Genomic DNA, 22,143 nt, shown 5'->3' with positions numbered 1-22,143 from the left:
TGCTACTTTTTGACTCATCCAACAGATCAACTGAGGGAACACATTTATGGAGCACCTACTCTGAGCCAGGCACTGTTCTAGGCACTTGTGGTAAAAGAGCAAAAGAAAGACAAATCTGACTTCATAAAACGTCCCTGCCAGCGTGGGGGAAAATACATTGTGTACCTTCTAAATCCTAATTAGGAGTAGAGAGAATTATCAATATTTTAATTGTTAAAACTATGATTTAACTTAAATATGGTTTTGGTCCTTAAACATTAGGAGGGTTTAGTCAATGTAGTTTATCAGGAAGATTTGGGGAGCACAACTCCATCCTAAAATAACTCTCTGAAAAGAGAAAGGGCCTTCTTAAGATTTTGGATCTTCTGTACACCAACCCCAGTGGCAACCATTGAGATTTCCTCTTGGTTTATGGCCAAAATCTAAATACTGTCTTGGCTATTCACATCTGAAAAAAAAAAAACACAAGCCAACAAAATAATAAAGTCCTTAGAAACAGACAGTCTTTAGATATTTCTTTTGAAAAAAAGCACTAGAATAGAGTGTCTTAATCTTCTAATTGCCATTTCTGACGTAGTCTGTTGTAAAAATACAATAGTGAATAGGCAAGGACCGGAAGATTCCAAATTGTCAAACATCAGAGAGATACTACAAATCATTCCTGTGGGGAAAAAAAATATGGCTGTCAGAGCCTGTGATCCTGAATTGTGAAGACATCTGTGACTAAATAATGCTGGTTATGGAAATTTCTGAGAAGTTATAAATAAAACATTAAATAATACAGTGCACGTAATTCTATTGTTTCTATTCTCAAGTAAAGATCTGCATGAACCAAGTGACAGTACAGCTTTCCTGTGGGTGTAAATCTCTAGAGATATTGTTCACTCACATTAGCTTATGTCCTTTTACTCTATCAGTCTCAGAAACATTATTATTTCTTGCTTTGTTATTTCTTCTCGCCAATACACATCACTAGCCCGTGCTTATAAATAATTCAGCATGTGTCTGGGCATTTGTTTGCGGTATTATCTTACACGATGTTATGTAGGAAGAGGGAGGGTAGTATTGCTTAAATATGGGAAAATAATGTTTGCAAAGTGGTTCTGTCACATGCCTTTGAACTTATACTGAACTTTCTCTTCTAGAAAGTCTGGTTTTTATGGACTCAAGCCTGTTAAGCAATTTGGTATAACTGAAACTTGATAAGAGGGTCTACTCCAATAAAGTGCACCTACAAAATGATCTATCATACCTGTAATTCCTGATGAACTTGCATCTATTTTTATATTCAAATGGGCTTCAAAGGAAGCAAGTCAGATCATCTGTACACACTATGGGCAAGCAAAACCTTTACCTCCCCAGAAAACTAATGGCGTTCGAATGCTGTCCCATGTTCAATTAATCCCACTTAATACCAAAATTATAGGTGTAGCATGAAAGATTAAGAATATTGAGGATTTTATGAACTCAGAACTCTGAATTCAATTTGATTTTATGAGGACAGAATTTGAAGTAACACTATTGAAATTTCAAGGACAACTAAGTCAGTTTAGAACTGAGAGCCAGGTGTTCAAATTTGAGATTTGTAGTTGAAACCTTACTGGCTTACTTCCCACACAATGCATTCTACACATCCTGGGAGGTACTGGGAAGTTCACTATAATTGCAGCAGACATCCCATCTTCTGTTTCTAAATAGAGTTAAGAAAGATAAACTTTGAAAACAGAATGAAGTCCATTTTGGAGGAGTTATACTTACACCTCTCTTGACTGCCCATGACTAAGAATATACCTTTCCTCAATGACAGAAACCTACAGGAATCCGGGTCAAGTGTCCACTCAGGGCCCTTTGCACATGCTATTCCCTCTAGTTGGAATGCTGTTTACTTTCCATCCACTCCACCGTCCAATCTAATCTCAATTCACCTTTAGGGCCCTAGTATTCATGACACCTCAGAAAAGGCTGAGTGGCCCCAATATATGCTTGCATGGTGCTATCTCCACTTAGTAGCACCATCCCCCTTTTTTTCTTTAGTGGCTGACTGATGTCTGATTTCCCCCACTAAGCATAAAGAAGCTGAAGGACAGCAGACCCATATCTGTCTTATTCACCACTGACTAACCATGTTCAAGGTAGTTGTTCAATAGGATCTGAGTGGATAAATCGTGCATGTGAACAAAAATAACAGTTCTCACTTACACATTTGTTTATTACATCTCAGGCTCTGCACTGAGTGTTTTACTTGTGAAAATGAATGAATGAATGGCCATCAAGATGAGCACTAAGAACATTAAAATCATCTGCAACGAACAGTAGATTTAATCTTCAGCAAGTTATGCATGAAACCTTTTTGTTTACATAAAATGTAAGGGAAAGTTTCGAAGTCCAGTATTACATGATTTACCTAACTTGCAAACCATGGAGAAACTCAAGTTTTATGGGTAAACTAACAGGAGCAAAGCTCAGAAAAGATCTTCCAAGATGAAACAGTAAGGTGCTGACAGTAGCTGGGGAAAAGGAGATAGGAGATAGGAAACCCAAGGTAAACGTTTTACTCAAATTCTCAAAGAGTCATGTGACCCAAAAGGGATTAAAAACTAATGCTTTATGTACTATTTTGTGAACTGCATTTTCCACTCAGTATATTTTGATCATCTTATTATGTCATTAAATGCTCCTTTGCAACTTCTTTTCAAGTGGCTACAAGAATTCTATTTTATGCATGTGCCATTATTTCTTTAACTATTCCTGTAAGGCTGGGAAACCTAAATGTTAGGTTACTTCCAATTTTTTGTTATTATCAACTTGTAGCTAAATGTTTGCACATGCCTTTAATTATTTGCTTGGAATAAATGTAATATATTGAAGGGAACAAGCTATATGGATCAATCTTTCTATTTGAGAAAAACATAGATTCACACATATTTTACCCAGGCCTGAGATCATATATTTCCTTAAATTCACAGAGCACAAAGTTAACAACTTTTTAAAAATTAGCAACATTCAATAGCATTTGTATTTACTTGCACTGAGTTGCTTTGCCGATTCTTCATCTTGCCTCAGTCAAAGCAGTAAAATGTTAGCAATGTTAAATGGAAGGAAATTCTAAAGGTGCCACCTGGGAATGGCAGGACCTTGGTCCCAGAGTGCATTCCTGCCAGTGAAAATTTAAAATACTTGTCACAGTATTTCTTCTAATTCTGGCGGGGGGGGGGGGGGTTAAAATGTATGAAATTGAATGATGATTTTATTAAGCAATCATGGGCCTCTCTGCTATATTTCTAAGAAAATTCTCTAGTTCTCTAGATTAGTTAGAATTTTAAAAGGTCAAACTAAATGTTTTTTTATTTCTTTTTTAAATTTGTACATTTGTTTTTTTTAATACTTTTGATTTATTACCTCCCCAAAGGCAAACCAGGCCATTTGATGACTTGTCTGGTCCAAAGAGAAAAGAGCTTCTAAAATTAGCATGAAGCCAGTCCTACAGTGACATAATAATGAATAAAATCGCTGATTCCATAAATAATAGGACGCAGGATCTGTGGGAAAGTCAGCTTGGCTGACATTCCTAGAGCAGTAGAAGCTCCTCCAAAGCAAATGCTAGAAATAAAAGATGAGTAACCACGATGTTTCATCTAAAGGAAATCTTATTGTTCAGGATGCATTTCAGCCAGTAGTGGCCATTCTTACAGTGCAACTGCATCTCAGATAATGAAATGCTACGGTAAGAAAAAAAAAAGTGCAGCTAATGAACCTTATTGAACTGCTTTGTCTAGGATTGCTATTTGTGATGTCAGGCCTTCTATCACACCAGTCATTACTTTGAAAAGCTTTTTTAAAAAAGTGATCCCAACCAGATCAACCAAAGGACTTGTATGCATGCATATGAGCATAACCAATGGACACAGACAGGGGTGGAGGGGGGAGGGCATGTGGGGAAGTGGGTTTATGATATCTAAATCCAGCCTACCACCAGGAATGCTCAGGACCTACTCAAGAAGGCAAACAATCCTTTCCACTAATATTTACAGGGTAAAATAAGATTGTTGTTAGAGTAATAAATTTGACAGTAAAATAGTAGTCAAGTTTTCAGGCAAATTTAAATTGGCTAGTTGAAACAAGCGAATATGCTAGAAAAATTAATTGTACTGGACAAAAAGGTGTTCCTAAAGAGTTAACTAAAATTTTTATTGGTAGTTCATCTCATGATAAAATTGCGCACCATGTAATGAACCTAAAACAGTAATATTATAGTGCAAAAAATTAAAATTTAAAAGCCATCGAGACTACATTATAACATTTTCAAAAGCCTCCTAATATTTAAGTCAAAAAAGGGGGGGATAGTAGAAGAATATCATGTAAGGAAAAATAACCTGTAAGTAAATTACATCTAGAAAATTAATACTTTAGAAAATTAATTGTAAGGCTAAAAGCAAGACACCCATGAAAAACACACAAGGTGTCAAAACAAGCCAGAGGAAAATCATTTGGGCAAAAAATGAAATAGGATCCCAAGACAAATTTATAGAAAATATTCCTTTATTAACTTTTGGTCGAGAATATGATTGCATATTTTCAGAAAACAACTGAGACCTTATGGATTCCAGCAACAGAGAGGAATTGACAGGACTACTCCAGCCATGAAGACAGAAGAGAAGCAGTCCAGAGATGGAAGACGCCGACGTCGCCTTGCCATACTAGCAGTTAGCAGCTGTGCGTCACTGCAGGTTGCCCAGGACCAAACCAGAGAGAGTCGGACCTGCATTACCACCATTTGTCCACCATCCAGAACTGAAATGTCATTGCTGACATGTACACATAAGGAACTGTTTGACATTGAAATTGGGTCTCAAAAGAACTGTTGGCCCAGAAAGAAACTCACTACAGACTGATTCATTTGCCTGTCAGCATAACCATTATTGCTTTTTTCATTTTCGGTTCTTATAAGTGTATTTCTAATAGCACATGATCTCACTCATCTAGGGGAAATAATGAACAACATAGACTGATGAACAAGAACAGACCCAGAAACAAGGAGGCATGGATCAGACTGTCAGGCCTCAGAGGGAGGGTAAGAGAGGGTGGGGGTAAAGGGGAGAGATCAACCAAAGGACTTGTGTGCATGCATATGAGCCTAACCAGTGGTTAAGGACAACAGGGGGGTGGGGGCATGCGTGGGGAGGGGTGTGGGATGGGAATGGGGGGATGAGGACAAATATGTGATATCTTAATCAATAAAGAAATTAAAAAAAAAAAAGTGATCCCAACCAGATCAACCAAAGGACTTGTATGCATGCATATTAGCGTAACCAATGGACACAGACAGGGGTGGAGCGGGGAGGGCATGTGCTGAGGGTTGGGGGTGGCCAGGGAGAGGTCAATGGGGGAAAAAGGAGACTTATGTAATACATTAAACAATAAATAATTTAAATTTTAAAAATAAATAACTTTTTTTTAAAAAAAAAGTGATCTCAATCTCAGAAAACACTAATACATTACAAATCTTTCAAACCCCATCCCCACCCCCCCCACCCCCCCCACCCCCGCCGCTGGCTTTAATCTTTCAAACCTACTTGCGTTGGACAAATACATTTTGTAGAGAAGACAAAGCCCTTGAGATGTATTTGGATCTGATAATTAAGGGATCTTGGATGAAAAAGTCCAACAGAGAAGAGCTTATCTCAAAAGTTTTATCCCATTTTCATATTTCTAGTGAAATTTGGTTTCCAAAGATGATACCAGAAGAGGAGAAGTGGCTTTGACAGTATTGTCCCAACTTTTTTTTTTTTTTTCAAGTTCAGTTGTTTGCTATCTTTCTTCCAAAATGGTAAATTTTTCTCCCTTTAGTTCACTGCTTCAAGTCACTGGGTATTACCTAGCACAGGCCAAACCTTCATGAAATGGATACTGCTTAAACTTGATGAGATGATGTATTAAGACTCACACTGCCCTTTCCTTAGACGGTCAGTGAATCCTCCATCAATTCTCTCCGGCAGTTTTGCTCCTGGCACCCAGGGTTGCTCATTTCTAGCACACGCTACCTATCCATCTTTGACTATGGTGCAGATTCTTTGAAGACCTTCCCCTGGTATCCCTAAGGTAACTAAGAATCTGAAACATTCACTACGTTAATTAATGTCTCCCAAATAGTAGAAAGTAAATTATCCCAGGCTTCCAGCCAAATGTGCTCTTCCCTCTGATAGGTCTCTCTCTCTCTCTCTCTCTCTCTCTCTCTCTCTCTCTCTCTCTCTCTCTCACACACACACACACACACACACACACGGAATAGAAGCAAATGTACACACATGTAAAAATATCCATCAACTCCATAACTGCTCATAGCAGAGTCCCAGAAACCTGCCTTGTAACTAAAAGATCCCCAATGAAAATATAAGGAAACAAGTTCAATAGACTAGGGTAAACTTTCAACCTTTGGAGAGCTGGCTCCAGACAGGATAAACCCAATCCTGGATTTGTTCACAGCATGCTGCTATCTCAAGAGCTGGCACAGAGACCAAGGAAGATCTGACCTGGGAATCTCAGGAATGCTGCCTCTCAGGCTTATGGATATCGGAAGTACTTGTCAGAGAGCTCCAAACACATGCCAGTTCTATTGTCACTATCATGATCTCACTGTGGGAAGACTCAATGTTATGTCAGATGCATCTTTAAAAATAAAAAATAAAAAGTGTGCTCCTCTGGGCTAATAGTGTAGATCTGTATGGACCATGGCCTGCTCCAACCCAGAGAAACAGAACCAGTTTAGTAGAGTACGAAGAGGTCATTTTCCAAACTGGTTGAATTCTAACAAAATTTCCTATAGGACAAGAAGGAACTATGCTATAGTTCCCTGCAAACAAAGTAGAGTGGGCACTCAGGAGTAAGTCTTGGCACAGAGAGGAATTAAATAAACATGTAGGTGGAGATAAAGGCATTCTTAGAGGTGGGTTGGAGTCTCACAGAGAGGCAAAATGAAGGGAATATTTAGAATAGTGCCGCAGCAGGTCAGGAGCACCATGCCTCCACCTGGTCTGCACACTGCAAGCACTCAATAAGGTTTATTGACTTGAATTAATATGCTTCATGGTTCTAAAATGTAGCCCCAGGCCTAATTAGCTAGTCAGTGGAAGCCCTCAGGAAAGAAGGTGATTCTTAATATGCCTCCATTTTATATTTGGAGAACCAGTGACATGAAATGGTTAAGTGACATCTCAGATCACCCTATGAGTTAGAGGCAGAGCCAAGAAGAGGGCCCAGCCACCACTAAACTGGTCAGCCACTGACAAGGCTAGTTGCTAAGGAGGCAGAAACTCCAAGATAAGTGGAATTGGAAGTCTAGGGTCAGAGAATTTTCAAGTCCCTCAAAATGAACTCACCAAATTCTCCCAAGGGCTGGCTCATGAACTTGGAGCTTCCAAGCGCATGTGAGAAGCTATGAGGAAGAACTCTAAGGTGGCAGAAGGAAGACTAAGTGAGACGTATCAAGGTCTCACAGAAAGGGCATGAGCTCTGGAGGCAGACGGTCTTGGCTTTGACTCCAACTCTATCACTCACCAGCTGTGACCTGAATCAATGTACTAACCTCTCCAAGATTCAGCTTCCTCACCTATAAAACAAAAACTATAATGACTATATTGTAGAGTTGATATGGAAATTGAAGATGTTATGTAAGCCCTGATAAGACTAGTCCGTAATAGGCATTCAGAGACACACTGACAAACAAAATGTTAGTTACAGCAATGATTCAACTATGAATAGCAGAGCATTATACGTTTAGAGGACATGTGAAGGTTTCCACCACTTGATGAAATGAAATGTAAAGTAATTAATAAACACATGGACAGGACATTCAATCTGCAGATCACAAGGATAATTTTTTCAGTATGAGAAAAATGCTCTCCAGCAGCTCATGAGCAGATGTCACCCTGGAGTGGTGCCCTTGACACAAGGCAGGCTGCCTTTCATTGTCTGTTCTTCTCATTTTTGCCCTCAGTTAGGGCTTTTAATATATAATGTTCAGCAAATACACTACATACTGCATGGTGGTATATTTATATACCATATAAACTGTGATTTTTACAACAGACTCCCAAGATTGAGGACAGATGTCATACATACTTAAATTTGCCCAAAGACTTAAGAAAGAGTTAAATTAAGTGCAACACAGTTTAATGCACTTGGAATTTAGTTGACAATGTAATTGTTGATATAATCTCTATCTTCGTACCAAAGGGAAACTGTCCTTTTTTTTGGCAAGGAACTGATTTCAAAGGGAGTTACACTTCCGAGAGAGAGCTACCCCAGAGACCTGGACCTGGGAGCCGCCAAGGCTATAGATGTTAAATAGAATCAGCGTTGAAAGAACCTCAGTGGTTTGCCTTGAAATACATTCCAATTATACCTCTCTTGACCCATGACGGCAGTCCAAATGCCATTTAAATACCTGTGGTATTATAGTGACTATTTAGAACAATTTAATAATTACCTCCAAAGAGCAATCACATGATGAAAAACACACAAAACAAAATAGAGCATAGGGACGACAAGTGAAAAACCCTTGAAACTTTCTCAGTCCTTTAAGTTGATATAAGTCAGAAGACTAGGTTGAGGAAAGCCAGGAATAAAAAAAGCCAGGGTAGGCTTCTAAATTAAATTTACTAATCTATGCTTTCTTTTAACATGATCAAAGCTAAACTTTTACAGGGAAGTTTTCTTAATATAAAAGCAAGCAATTCCACCTTCAAAGACATTTTCATGTCTTCTCAACAGCTGTGATTGCACAGTACCCTGTGTTTTCTTCAAAATTAAATGTAACATTTGTAAATTTGGATCAACAATATAGTCCTAGTTTTCCAGAGTTCGTGCTTAAACCTAAATAGCCTTTGGGGGACACTGTGAAGTTAGGAAGTTTGTAAGGGCTCTGCTTTCTCTGCTTTTCCCTAAATGTTGGGGTTTCCCTAAGTTCCATCTTTTCATCTTCCATCCTCTTCTTATCTTATTTTACAGAGTTTCCCTGGGTAAACGTGTCCACTTCTCCCTTGATGCTGATGACTCCCAACTCTCTACCAGCCTTTAGCTCGGGCCTCTATCCTGAGCTGCAGACTTCTGGACATCTAAATGCCTTCTGGACATCGCTGCCTAAATATCCCATTCTCAGATTCATTATGCAAATTATGAAGCTCTTCCTTTCTATCAAACATACCCCTCTTTCTTCTTTCTCATATTCAAGATCCATCCAACCACTCAGGCCAAAAATCTGAGCACAGTGCAATAAGAGCACAGGGGAGATTTTTTTTAAAGGATAGTAGCAATTTACTGCAGCGTGGGAAAGCAGGGAGGCATTCCAAGTGGCATAATGTAAATATAGAGACACCAAAATGAGAAAGAGCCTGGCATGTGTATTATTAGTCAGGAGAGGATATGTTCTGCTGAGACAATAAAGAAACCCATAATTTCAGTAGCTTTTTTTGAAAAATAAAATAAGCCCACACCTTTATGGTCAATTAATATTTGGCAAACAAGGCAAGAACATACAATAGGGTAAAGACAGTTTATTCAATAAATTGTGTTGGAAAAAATTGGACAGATACATACAAAAAATGAAACTAGACCACCTTCTTACACCATACACAAGAATAAACTCAAAATAGATTAAGAATTTAAATGTAAGACTTGAAACCATAAAACTCCTAGAAGAAAACAGGTAGTAAAATCTTGGACATTTCTCATAACAATATTTTTTCTGATATAGATCTTCAGGCAAGAGAAACAAAAGAAAAAAATAAGTAAACGGAACTATATCCAACTAAAAAGTTTTTGCACAGTGAAGGAAGCCATCAACAAAATGAAAAGACAACCCACTGAATGGGAGAGCATATTCACCAATGATACATCTAATAAGGGATTAATATACAAAACTTATCTTTTTTAAAAGTATACAACTAAACACCAAAAATGACAAACAATCTAATTTAAAAATGAGCAAAATAGGATATACAGATGGCCAGTCTTCCCCAATGGCACTCCCTTCTTAGCTGCATCCCAGCTCCCACTGCAGGCTCATCTTCCTGTTCTCTCTGGGTTCAGCCTGACTTTCACCTTGACTTTGGTGAATGAAATTTCTTTCACACTTTGCTTTTGATGGGGCTCCACCTCCTTCAGTACCTGTCCCAGCTAATTTCCTCTCTGTTTTACACTCAGCTGTCTTCAGCCAGTCTTATTCAGTCAAAAGATAAAATAATAACAAGCCCGGCTGGTATGGCTCAGTGGTTGAACGTCGACCCATGACCCAGGAGGTCACGGCTCAGTTGGATTCCTGGTCAGGGCACATGCCCCAGTTACAAGTTCGATCCCCAATGGGCAAGTGCAGGAGGCAGCTGATCAATACTCTCATCATTGATGTTTCTATTTCTCTTCCTCTTCCTTCCTCTCTGAAATCAATAAAAACATATTTAAAAAATAATAATAATAACATTTATTAACTGTTTAAAACATGCCTGGCACTGTTCAAACATATATATATATATATATAATGTATGTATATATATTCATATATATTTGTAAAACACATGTGACCACCATACATTAATACATTATATGATTAGTATTATATTATATAATAATTTACTATCATATAACAGATATAGATGTAGGTCATTTCATTCTTAGACCAACATTACGTGATAATAGTATTATTACCACCAATATGCACATGAAGAAACTAAGGCAAAAGAGGTTGATGTGCCACATTCATACAGATTCTAAGTGGCCAAATTGGAATTTTAATTCAGGGTGTTTGGCTTTTAACCACTATGCTATACTGCTAAATGAAGAACGATGGAGAGGAGGGGAGATAGAAATAAGATGGCTTGAAGATCTTCAAAATAAAGAATAAAAAAAGTGAGGAGCCATTGTGATTAACCCTGAGAAGGCAGAAGAAAGAGTCTCCATTGGCTAGAATTGCAAAAGAAGAGGTGCCACCAGAGGATAAAAAGCCTGCGATTACTCACACAAGGGGTATTTGTATTCTTTAAAAGGGACAAACTCCTGGAGAGGATAATGCCTGAATTTTTATCAATGGAATTTCACATGCCCTGGCAGGTGGGAGGCAGGGAGATTTACACCCCTCGGATTCAGCCCCTGCGCCCTGCCTCAGAAAAGTCCATTCGTCTTGGCAGAGCCCCTTCCACACATGCACAATGTGCGGTCTCGAGTAGGCTCGAGGCTGGACAGCTTGTCAGCCCAGCACACAAAATGAGAACTGTTTTCTCAGCCTGCAGCTGGCTGGCCCTTTCAGCGGGTCTCAGCTGTCAGGAGCCGGGTGTGCAGCGGAGCCACGCCCCTCGATGAATATTCAGGATACCTTGTGGTTGGAGACAGTATTTCAAAGGGATTAGAGGACCGTAGGGTTTTCTGGAAACTGAGTTAGAAGGAAGGAGGGAGCCTGGTTTTTCGAGGGCTTGCTTTTGAGGACTACAATGAGGAGGGAGCACATGGAAACTGAAATCCGAAATTGCTAATCTAGGCAAGGTCAGATTAATAAAGGGACATCGCTGCTCCTTGCAATTTATCAAGTTTTTAAATGTCCCTCTACAGTACACCAACAACGTGCAATTACTGGTGCCTCATTGACAAGCTCTCTTTCTAACATTGGGAAACATGAAAACAACCCAGCGAAAGCTAATAGCTGGGTATTAAGTGCTTACTTTATAACTTTTATCCAGGTAAACCTCTATGTTAACTGTGAGCCAGAAGAAGAAATTATCTGCCAAGAGGGACTCCTTGTAGTTAATTGGGCTTAAATTCATAACCAGAGTCTAGCAGGCATTGCTCACAGAGGCCTCCCACGAGACACGCTGGATTTCAGGAAAAAGCCATGGGCAGAACTGTAGCCCTGCACTGTGCTCCTGCAGTCCCAACCCACCCTTTTAGAGGAATTCCTGGAATCCGACTTCACGATGAAACCTGACCTACCCAATGGGAGCTGGGCAGCTATATTCTCATTTGCATCTTTACCAATCAATCAGAACATTTCTATAATGACCAATCAGACCAATTAAGACAGTGCTATTTGGACCAATCAAACCAGCAAATTTGGATTCCTCATTTGCATAAAATTTGACCAATCAAGGACCAGGGCAGGCATTTCCTCTCTATAAGCAGGCTTCCCCTTTGTCTCAGTGGAGTACACTTGCCATTAAACCAGAGGCTGTGTTTCCCCAGTTTGCAAATTGTTCATTTACATAAAGTTTCTTCTCTTCCCGTACCCCAAATTGGGGAATCCTATTTACATTAGATTGGTGATAGCAAACATTTGTTAATACAAAAGTTTTGTTGAACTTTTGTTGGCACCCCTCACACACTAGTCTATGCAGGTATGTCAATTTGTGTGATCTCATGGTCTAATTCAAGCCTGTCAAACTCACGGCCCACAAGCTGCATGCCCCATGAGTTTGACATGCTTGATCTAATCTATGATTTTTGTACGGGTGTCAATGTGTCATAGACTAGAAACTTTAAAATACATTTTTAATATGCATATACCCTTAGATCTCAGTGGGACATAATCAGGGAATTAATTGCACCTATAAATACTCACATGTGGCTCTATTATTTTTATTAATAGAGAAATTTCCCAGCACAGATCATCCAAAAGAGGAAATAGTACCCAAATGCATTTCATTGACTAATAATACAAGGCAGGCTTTGGGGTAAGTGCATTCACTGTCTTTTGTTGTTGGGGCCATAGAGGTCACTTTAGAAGTCACTCAACAGAAATTACTAGAAACTTGGTTGAGGACATCTATTCCATTAATCCCTCCATTAAAAGGAATTCTTACTTACAACTTGAAAATAAAAGAAATAACATTAGTGGGAGGAAATCGAAGAATAAAACGAGGGACTGCAGTGTGAAAGCAGTTACTAGTAGCTACTTTAAATGAGAGCAGACTCTTCCCCACTTCCATCCAAGGACCTGAAAAGTGAAGCTCTCAGTGCCTGCAGCTAAGTGACCTGAGTAAGGAAGAAGGAAGGTGTGTATTGCTCATCTCATGAGTTAAATTCTTGGACATTAAATGATGACACCACTTACAACATCCTACTTCGTCAGGATCAAACTAATATGTCAAGAATTTTCAGACAGGTGTATAACAAATATTGTAACGAACCCCCCCCCACACACACACACACACACAGATTTTCAAAGAAAGTAACAAATAATATATTCCTTTCTTCTTTACTCATAAAATTCTTATAAAGACAATGCATTGTAAAGCTTGAAAGCATTAGCTATGCTGTTAAGTTGCCTGGGTTCGAATCCCAGCTCTGCCTCCTATTAGCTATGTAAACTTGGCCTGGTTTCATTTCTCAAGCTCTCCGAACCTTAGTTTCTTTTTTGTAAAATGGGGATGGGAAAAAAAAAATCTACCAGAGATTAGATGACAATGCATGTGAAGGTGTATGTTGCATGGTGCATTCAGTACATAATAAGCACTCAAAAGTTACAGACCTGGGAAGGAACTTAAAGATCATCTAACTCCTCTTAGCTGTACTAGTTGAGCAAGGCCCAAGTAGTTGACCTACCCAACATCCCACAGCTAAATGAGGGGCAGACCTACTTTTCAAACATTAAAGTGCTGTTATTTATTGCTACAGTTTCCTTTTCTCTCTTGGTGGTTAGGATCATTTTCCTGGTACCTCTTCTTCCTGTGCCAGGCTTAGAACAACTTGCAGCCTATTTCACTCTGATTTCCATGGCTTCACCGTGACCCGACATTCTTCCAGCACTCCTACATTGTGAAAGCTGAACACCATCTGTCATCTGATCAGTGCACAGCAGTCCCTCCAGAGCTTAGTAAATGCCTTGTCTATGAAGCATCCTTCCCTTTTAAGCGTAATGCGATGTTATAATTTAACTTTCAAGATCCACTCAGGAGGGAAGGGATGATAAAACAGGTCCATACATAAACAGTCTCCCCCCTGGGCGGCATCACTATAAATATACCAGGATGTGTCCTTCTTGAGCTAACACCAGATTATCTAATGATCTGCCACTTTCAGGCTTTTATGATCTCTTCTCTCAGAAAGGAAAGATGGCACGTTGGTTTCTATACCATCTCTTCATTTCATGGGCACACGCTATTATTCCAAAAAGATGATCTAGTCGCACAAACTCATTCAGGTGGGAATCTCCTTTGCCCTTCTATTTTCTCCAAGTCTACAGGGTAGAGTCATAAACTACAGCAGGTTTTACTAATAACAGCTCGCCAGAAGGACAAGCTATTTGGAAATTAGGTCACATCTTAGGGCTTTCTGCCAGACTCACACAGGAATAGTAACATCATTGCCAGAAGAATCTTTGAACATGAAGAACAATGGCAGATAATGTTGTTCTGCAGGGAGATGCTGGTTCCTCACAGGGACGCTTGGAATAGAAGTTACCTGCCCAAAATAAAAGTGTTGAGGGGAATGCTTTCAATGTCTGCCTTTCCAGAATAGGCTACTTCTCCATCCGTTTTATTATTCTAGTTTATAGTTCCTGTGCTTAAAAAGTCTGGCACAGAGCAGGAGGATTAAAACGTGTGGGACAGAGAGATGAACCATCTCTTCTTCTTTCCCTTCCTCTATTATCCCCATTTTGCCTCAGAGAAACACGTAAATAAGGACCAGTGAAGAGCTCACATTCTCCCTTCGGGTTCTGTTCCTGATGCTTGTGGAACACTTGGTTGGGGCTTCATTTTCTGAGTGCTCAGCACACTGCCCGTCACCCCACCTGTCCTTCCTACCTTGGAGAGGGATGCGAGCATGTCAGAACTGTAGAGTCTCAGGTCTCACCCCAGAGTCAGAATCTGCACTTTAATGGTGACCCCACCCCCCTCCTGGCCCCAGGAGACTCGTGTACACATTCAAGTTTGAAAATCACTGGTACAAAGCCTGCTTGATGGGTCTTCCAAATACCAACTGCTTGCTTGACTCGAGCTGGAGAGCCTCAGACTGCATTTTGAGTATACAACTGTCTCCAGAAAGGAAAAAAAAAAAAGATGAGGCGCCCACCAGACTTCTGGCACTTGGGAATTGACAGCAGCCCTTGGATACATGGCCAGGGACGGAATATCTGCTTCAGGGGCCTGAGGCTCGTAGTCGGCACAGGCAGGCGAGGAGCAATCACCTCTGTGCAACTCAGCAGGAGTTTGAAACTAGCCAGGGCCTCTTGTTTATTTTTCCTCTGTGTGTTCCATAAAAAAAATGTTGCCAAAGCATCTCAAAACTTAAAATTACAACTGGTTGCCTAGTTGTCTATTAAGAGAATAAAGCTCCTTGGGTGGCACAAATCCCCATTCCAGGAGAAATCAATAGAAAATTTTAATCTGTCAGTGATAAATTATTGTATGTATTGATTTCCATGGCTTTCAGGGCTCTTAAGAGCAACAGGGGAAAGGCTAATCTTTCTGGAATGTGTGTGCACTTGGAGCATAGCCCCAGGGAGCAAGGGAGCTTGCCCATTAGTCAATAGTGTGTTATAAACAAATTATAGGCAAAAATTCCTTTAACGTGATAGAATTCCCCATTTCGGCTACTCTTTAGCACTTATAAGGCAGACAATACCAGGGATGGAACAAATATTTAACAGCCATCTGCTTTGCAAGCAAAATTGGACAGACTAATTTACATGTAGCATGGTACTTTAATCTTCCTTTTAAAATACTGCCAACAGCATTGCTCACTGAAACCCCCTTCTTCAGTGCAAACTCGAAAAACATGCCATGCCACTATCGTACTGCTTATGGTTTAAGAGACTGACACATGATTGATAAAGGATGAGAGGAAATAACTGGAAACAACTATATGGGTTCCTTTGTGGATTGAATTTCACCTCTCTATATTTGTTCATGGAGTTCCTACTATCTACATGGTTCCTCTGCCCATCTACACTGGTTAAAGTCATGCTCATTCTTCATAGAGCTCTTCTGTGTTGCCTTCTCAGAGCTCATAAACTTGAGTTCTCTTTTCTCCCTGTGTTCTTTCTCATAGCAAGTTATGTGACCTCCTAGTACATCATGGAACTCTTTCTGCTTTACATTATAGTTATTTGACATTCTTTATCTCTACTGCTACACTGCATGCTTCTTTAGAACTATGCCTTATTAATATTTGTGGCTTTCCATCTAGCACAATGGTTGGCATGTTGTGTATAGTCCATAAGTCGTGATTGATTTGAGCAAATGAGGGTCTATTGAGTTCTCATTATCCAGTATCTCATAGCCCAGTGTAACCACAGAGCAATCAATACAGAAAAGCAAACAATGGCTGGGGCGGAGGCGGGGAGGTCCAAAGTAGTGGCATTCCACTAATGTCTTAATTCTCTTTGTCAACAAATATTTAACTAGCACCTATAGCGTACTTGGAAAGAGGAAATTATAAAACAAGAAGGAGGAGGTAACAATTAGGTTACAAAGACAAAATTTTCAGGGCTGATAAAAAGCAAAAATATGAAGCAGGCAACATTTTATTCATCATCTTTTCTGTACCATCTGTCTCCCTCCCTCTGATTTCCTGCTATTTTCAGTTTTTTGTGTCTCCTTTGCTATGTCCCTCTGTGTATATAGTGTAGCTCTTATCACTTTATATTATAATTAAGTCAGGAAATTAAGTTTGGGTCTAGGCTATAGTTGGGGTTCAAGTATGTCTATTTCCCAGCAATGACCCAGGGACCAGGCCTAAGTTCTTAGAGACTGGAAGAGAATTTGAAAAAGGCTGTATTATCAAGGACTTGGGAAGAAAAAGCGTCCAGGTAGAGGCATTCTCCCCATGGAAGACAGCTGGGTTGCAGTGAAGTATAGATTGAAGGACCAACCCTATTTTGGCATTCATTCATTCAATGTTAACATATGTGTTGAGTTGCTAGTAAGTGTCTGGCACTGTTCTAGGCCCAAAGACTATGACACTGAGGAAAACGGACAAAGCTGTGTGATGACCATCTGCAGAAATGTATGTTCTTTTCAAATCTACCCCAGAAAAGGGGTGGGGAGGAGTGGCTGAGCTTGTGAAGAAAGTGTGGTCTCAGTTACTCCCCTGGCCCATTTTCCCCTGTCTTGTTACTCTACACTGCTTACTGGGTTAAACTAGCCCTTTCTTTTTTGGATTAGGCCAGTCTGGAAAACAATAGAAATGCTTTACTCTAAACTGTTCTAGAGACATTGGCTGCCAGTCAGGCTGCCTACTACAGAGATTTTCCCCCTGTTAAATTGTTTTCTAGGATTATTTGAAAACAACATGAAAAGCTTTAAACTCATATCACAAACAGCATTGCCTTCCTCTGCCATTCTATGAAAGTTTTGAAAGTAAAAGCAACAACAAAAACAAAACTACACCACCAAAAACCAGACACGTGGCGTCCTTGAGCCTGAAAGCAGCAGATTTCAACAGGGTAGACCTGAAATGGAAAAGCATGTGGTCGGTCTGAGAGCCCATGTGAAAAGCCTCGCAAGGAGGCTGGGTTCCTGCACATGTAACTGGAACAAAGCCTGCAAAATCCGGGCTGTTTCTCTCAGGGCAGTGGTCGGCAAACTCATTAGTCAACAGAGCCATATATCAACAGTACAACGATTGAAATTTCTTTTGAGAGCCAAATTTTTTAAACTTAAACTTCTTCTAACGCCACTTCTTCAAAATAGGCTCGCCCAGGCCGTGGTATTTTGTGGAAGAGTCACACTCAAGGGGCCAAAGAGCCGCATGTGGCTCGCGAGCTGCAGTTTGCCGACCACGGTCTTAGGAGGACCATGCTTGTACTCATGGACTGGTGAAACCTGAACAAATTTGGGTTCTGTTATAATTTATTTTCTTGTTTTTCTCCCCTTTTAATCTATGAACACATTGATAATAGAGACTCATCTCACACGCACCTAGAAGAGTGATAGGTGCATATTAGGCTTAGCGTGGTGCCCAACAATTATGTGAGAAAGGAAGGAGAAAAGGAAAATACTCAATGATTACAAATACTAAGATGTGTCTATATTTTTCACAAATGGAAGGAATCCATTTGCAGCCGAGCCTGGTGTACACAAGGGGCAAGGGCAGAAGCAGGGAGACTTGTTAGGAAGTGACTGCAATGATCCCTTGTCTTCATAATCCAAGATGTCCGCTAGAGCTCCTGCTAGCGTGTCCACAATTGTAGCAATAGGATGGAGGAAGGGACAAAGACAGGGTGAGAGGTACATACCAACCGTCACTGAAGAAAGTTTCAGAAGCTGCTGTATAATACTTACACCTAGTCCTTTGCAAGGAAAACTGGGAAATAGCCCCCTTTTTCCTGGACCTCTATATTCCCAGCTTAAAAGTCAGAGGTTCTGTTACTATGGAGGAGAAGAGAATGCATAATAAGGGACAAAGAGTATAGTGATCACAGTCTCTGTATAGTGTTCATTCATTTTTAGAATACACAGGCTTTTAAGCTAAAAAGGTTTCTTTTTAACTCAGAAAGAAAAAAAATAGTCATTATGAAGGAACATAAAGGAGAGTTTAATAATATAACTCGTGTCTTATACTCCCATAATTGAAATTTAAATGCTTTAAAGAAACAGAAAAATACACAAACACAGCCATTATTTGTTGTGTGTGTATGGCCTTCGAATAAAGGCTGTGCTGTGTCCTGATGAAGAACTATCTCCCAGGCTATGACAACTAGTTCATGTCATTTCAGACAAAATTCTGTGGAATTCTGTAGTTGTTGTGGTATAAAAGGAGACAGATTACCATTCCTTAAATTCAGACTCAGACTTAGAATCATGAAATGCTGGAAAGCTATTATTTAAGCCCAGGAGCCTTGTCCCAATAGCTAAACTATCAAAATAGAAATGTCCAAAATGACCAGGTGTATTTGTTCAACAACAAAAAACTGTTCCCAGTTCTACTTGCTGCAATGATAGCTTGTAAAGTCTCTGTCAAAGGATTTGTAATTTGCAAAAGTTATGATTGATGGGCCTACCCTTTTCATAGCAGCTTCCTGGCTATGAAAAGAAGACTCAAATAATATTCACCATGCTACCCTGGTCTGTCCTCAATGGTGACTACACAAGCCTGACTCAATCCATTCAGATTTAGAAAAAAATAACAAAGCTCAGGTCTCTTGCAAGTGAATGAATAGGTGCAGGGGGGGGGGGGGGGCAGGAAAAGGGATTTTTTAGTACCCAAAAAGTTCCTGCAAAACCAAGCCTCGCTTGCAGACAGTGTGCCAGCTGTCAGGGCAACACCCTTCCTACAATTCAGGAGTACAAGAGCATGTACTCAAGTATTATTTGGAGACAAGAATAGAACATTATTCTGAGCAATAAAGTGTTGTTCAAATTCTATCAAAGTACACAGATGATGTAACATGGCAATTATTCTAAGACAGGGTGTTTAATTTAGAAATGGCCCAACCTTTTGGGTTTCATTTTTTATGACATTTGTAGTCTAAATTAGCAACAAACCTGTGTCTTTCATCAAACTCCAAACCCAACTTGCAATTTTATTTTAGGATCAGCAACCTGTTTATTAGCATTCAGTCTGTCTCAGAGATTTAAGGCCATTCTAGTCCCAGGTAATCTGCAGATAAAGAGTGAAGAAGTGAAAGGAATTAGTGCTGCTGTTTTCAAACAAGGCAGAAGCGTAACCGTGTCACCATTGGACTGTCCCAACCCCCCCCCCCCCCCAAACCCTCCCTGCTGCTCCTAGAGGTCTGAAGAGAAGAGGAAGTCATTCAACAGCTAATGTTTGTCAAGTGTTGGAACTTTGGCCTCTCCCTGTGAACCAACAAAATAATTAACCCAATGTTTTAGATCCTCTGCAAATTCACTTATTAATTTACTCTTTTGGCAATGGTTTTTCAAGCATCTGTCTGTACTAGGCTCTATGCTAAATAATGAATATACACAGAATGATCAGAAAGGGTCCCCATCGCAAAGGGTTCTCATTAACCATCAGTGACAGTGATATTCCTTCAGGTACAGGAATAGTTGCATGTACATAGGAAATGATTAGCAGCAAATATGTAGAGATGAGCATAACAGTTAGATGGAAGTACAAGTAATTTTTAAAAATTGTCCAAACTTCTTATATATGTTATCATACTCCTATAATTATATTATATTCCTCTAATGCTTTTAATCAGAAAATACAAAAGTAATTTCAAGCCCTAGTGTTAAAAGTAGAGTGATAAATTTTGATCCATTCAAACAGTTACTTTAAGTAATAGAATTGCCATTACAAATAATAGTTGCTTTTTTAAAAATGTAAAGCAATTAATCATAATAACAAATTCTATCTAGCATAGGCATAAACACAGTTATTTCAGCAAATCCACTTAAGGTTTCCCTGCCGTAGGGAAAGAGGCATGGGTGAAAACTAGAGGATAAAATAACTTAAACTATTTTAGACCTTCCAACGAGAAAGACAGTGACATGAAGGACCCTTCTTTAACCTCTATACCAACCATGTTGTCATTTATTAAGCACTCATGATGTGATCAAGAAAACTACGGAAAAGGAGTGAGCGTGTGAACACTGAGAGTGTTGGGAAGAAGGGGGAAGAGAGAGAAGTGTCTTAGAAGTCAGATCTAACTACAGTCACTAATTTTGACTCAGATGTTGGTATTTTGTTTTAACAACTAAGGCTAATGTCAAACCCAAACGTGTGTGGAAAGAAAGGCTCATCTTCTCAAAGTCCTAGTCTCCACTATCCTTCTCCCAGCTCCACAATTTAATCAATTTCAGGCCCCTTTATCTCTTTTGAGCACCTCACCTACACACTTGCCCCCTGCATCCATCTGACCCTTGGCTTTGTTGTTGCAATGCAGGTGCACCAGGCTGGCTGGTCCTGAAGCTTCTCCTAATGGACGGGTCACCAGAGCCTGAGCACCGCAGCTCTCCAGGCACTGGTGCTTCTGGTGCATGGAGGCCTGGCTGCCCCGCAGCAGCTGGTGCTGCATGGGAGCACTTGAGGCTTTTGCACATCACATCTTTCAGCCTGGACCCCACGTGACACCTAAGAGGCACACGCCACACTGCATTTGGGAAGCAGAGCTTCCCTCTCACTGGCTTCCTGCCGTGATGGCCCCTCAGGCTGTCTTCCTCTGCTCTTCTACAGGAAACTGGTGGGAAGAGCAGTGACATTCCGTCCTTGAAAGGAAAGGGGATTTTGGTTACAACGTGTACCACTGTCTGGGAATGAACACTGAAAGATAGATTCTTGGGATAGAAGAGTTATAAAGTACTGGATTTAGAAAGACCTGTTGTTGTTGGGGGTGACCAGGCCAGCAGGGCGGGGGGGAGGGGGCAGTTAGGAGAGACCAGGTCGGCAGGGAGGGGGCATTTGCTCAAGCAAATGGCATGAAAGCCTAAACCTAGCATTGCTTACTTAGCCCCTGACATTTCAGAGCCCCTGAGAAAATGCCCTGGCAGCAGTAAAGATAAGGAAGCCACCTTCCTTCCTCGGCAATGGCATCATGCTGATTAGAATCTTGTTCTCTTTGTACTACCTTGTTACTTGAAAGGATAACATAGCCTGTGTGTTTGTTGCTTTAAGGCTATATTTTCCTGGTGATTCAAAAATAAACAAAATGAGGCTTGCTTTCCCCTCCCCCAAAGCCACAGGGAGGAATCAGGCAGAGCAGTATTTGAATCTCAGCCCTCAGCTTACTAGCTAGGTGGTTTTGAGCTCATTAGTAACACTCCAGAGCCTTGGTTTCCTCACTGGTAAAATAAATAGGAATCGTTTTGCCTACCTTCATGGGTGAGGATCAAGTGAGTTCATGTAGGTAAATCATTTGGCGGCTAGTAAATTCTCAACCGTTTGTAGCTGTCAGAGTTCACTATTTGGATGAAGGAGATTGGGTGAGGATCCCTCCTAGCCAGATCCTGGAGAGGAGGAGCTGAAGCAAAGAGCAAGGGACATCACTGCAGCAGGCACATCTCCCATTCCTTGGGAACTCCCGAGAACAGCCACATCAATCCTGGTACACCCTCACCTGTACTAATAACTTCTCTGGTGGAGCCAAAAATATTGGGAGAACCCTGAATAGGTCAGCTGTGGTAATAATCTATGCCCCTGAGAACCTCATACCATAAGAACACACACAGAGACACACACAGACACTGACCTGGCTTAAGA

The 22,143-nt window shown here is 40.3% G+C and overlaps 1 long non-coding RNA gene across 1 annotated transcript; it reads right to left on the bottom strand.

The window, feature by feature from the left end:
* Positions 1 to 9,845: 9,845 nt before the first annotated feature.
* Positions 9,846 to 21,142, bottom strand: LOC129151840 (uncharacterized). The gene is made up of 3 exons (XR_008558517.1): positions 20,776 to 21,142; positions 19,467 to 19,581; positions 9,846 to 10,430 (listed from the first exon to the last, which is right to left on the bottom strand). It is a non-coding gene; the product is annotated as an uncharacterized LOC129151840 (long non-coding RNA).
* Positions 21,143 to 22,143: the final 1,001 nt, after the last annotated feature.

The sequence above is a fragment of the Eptesicus fuscus genome, chromosome 16, assembly GCF_027574615.1.
Source record: "Eptesicus fuscus isolate TK198812 chromosome 16, DD_ASM_mEF_20220401, whole genome shotgun sequence".
NCBI classification, from domain to species: Eukaryota; Metazoa; Chordata; class Mammalia; order Chiroptera; family Vespertilionidae; genus Eptesicus; species Eptesicus fuscus.
Note: the sequence above shows the minus strand (reverse complement) of the source record. Positions and strands in the feature narration are given on the sequence as shown.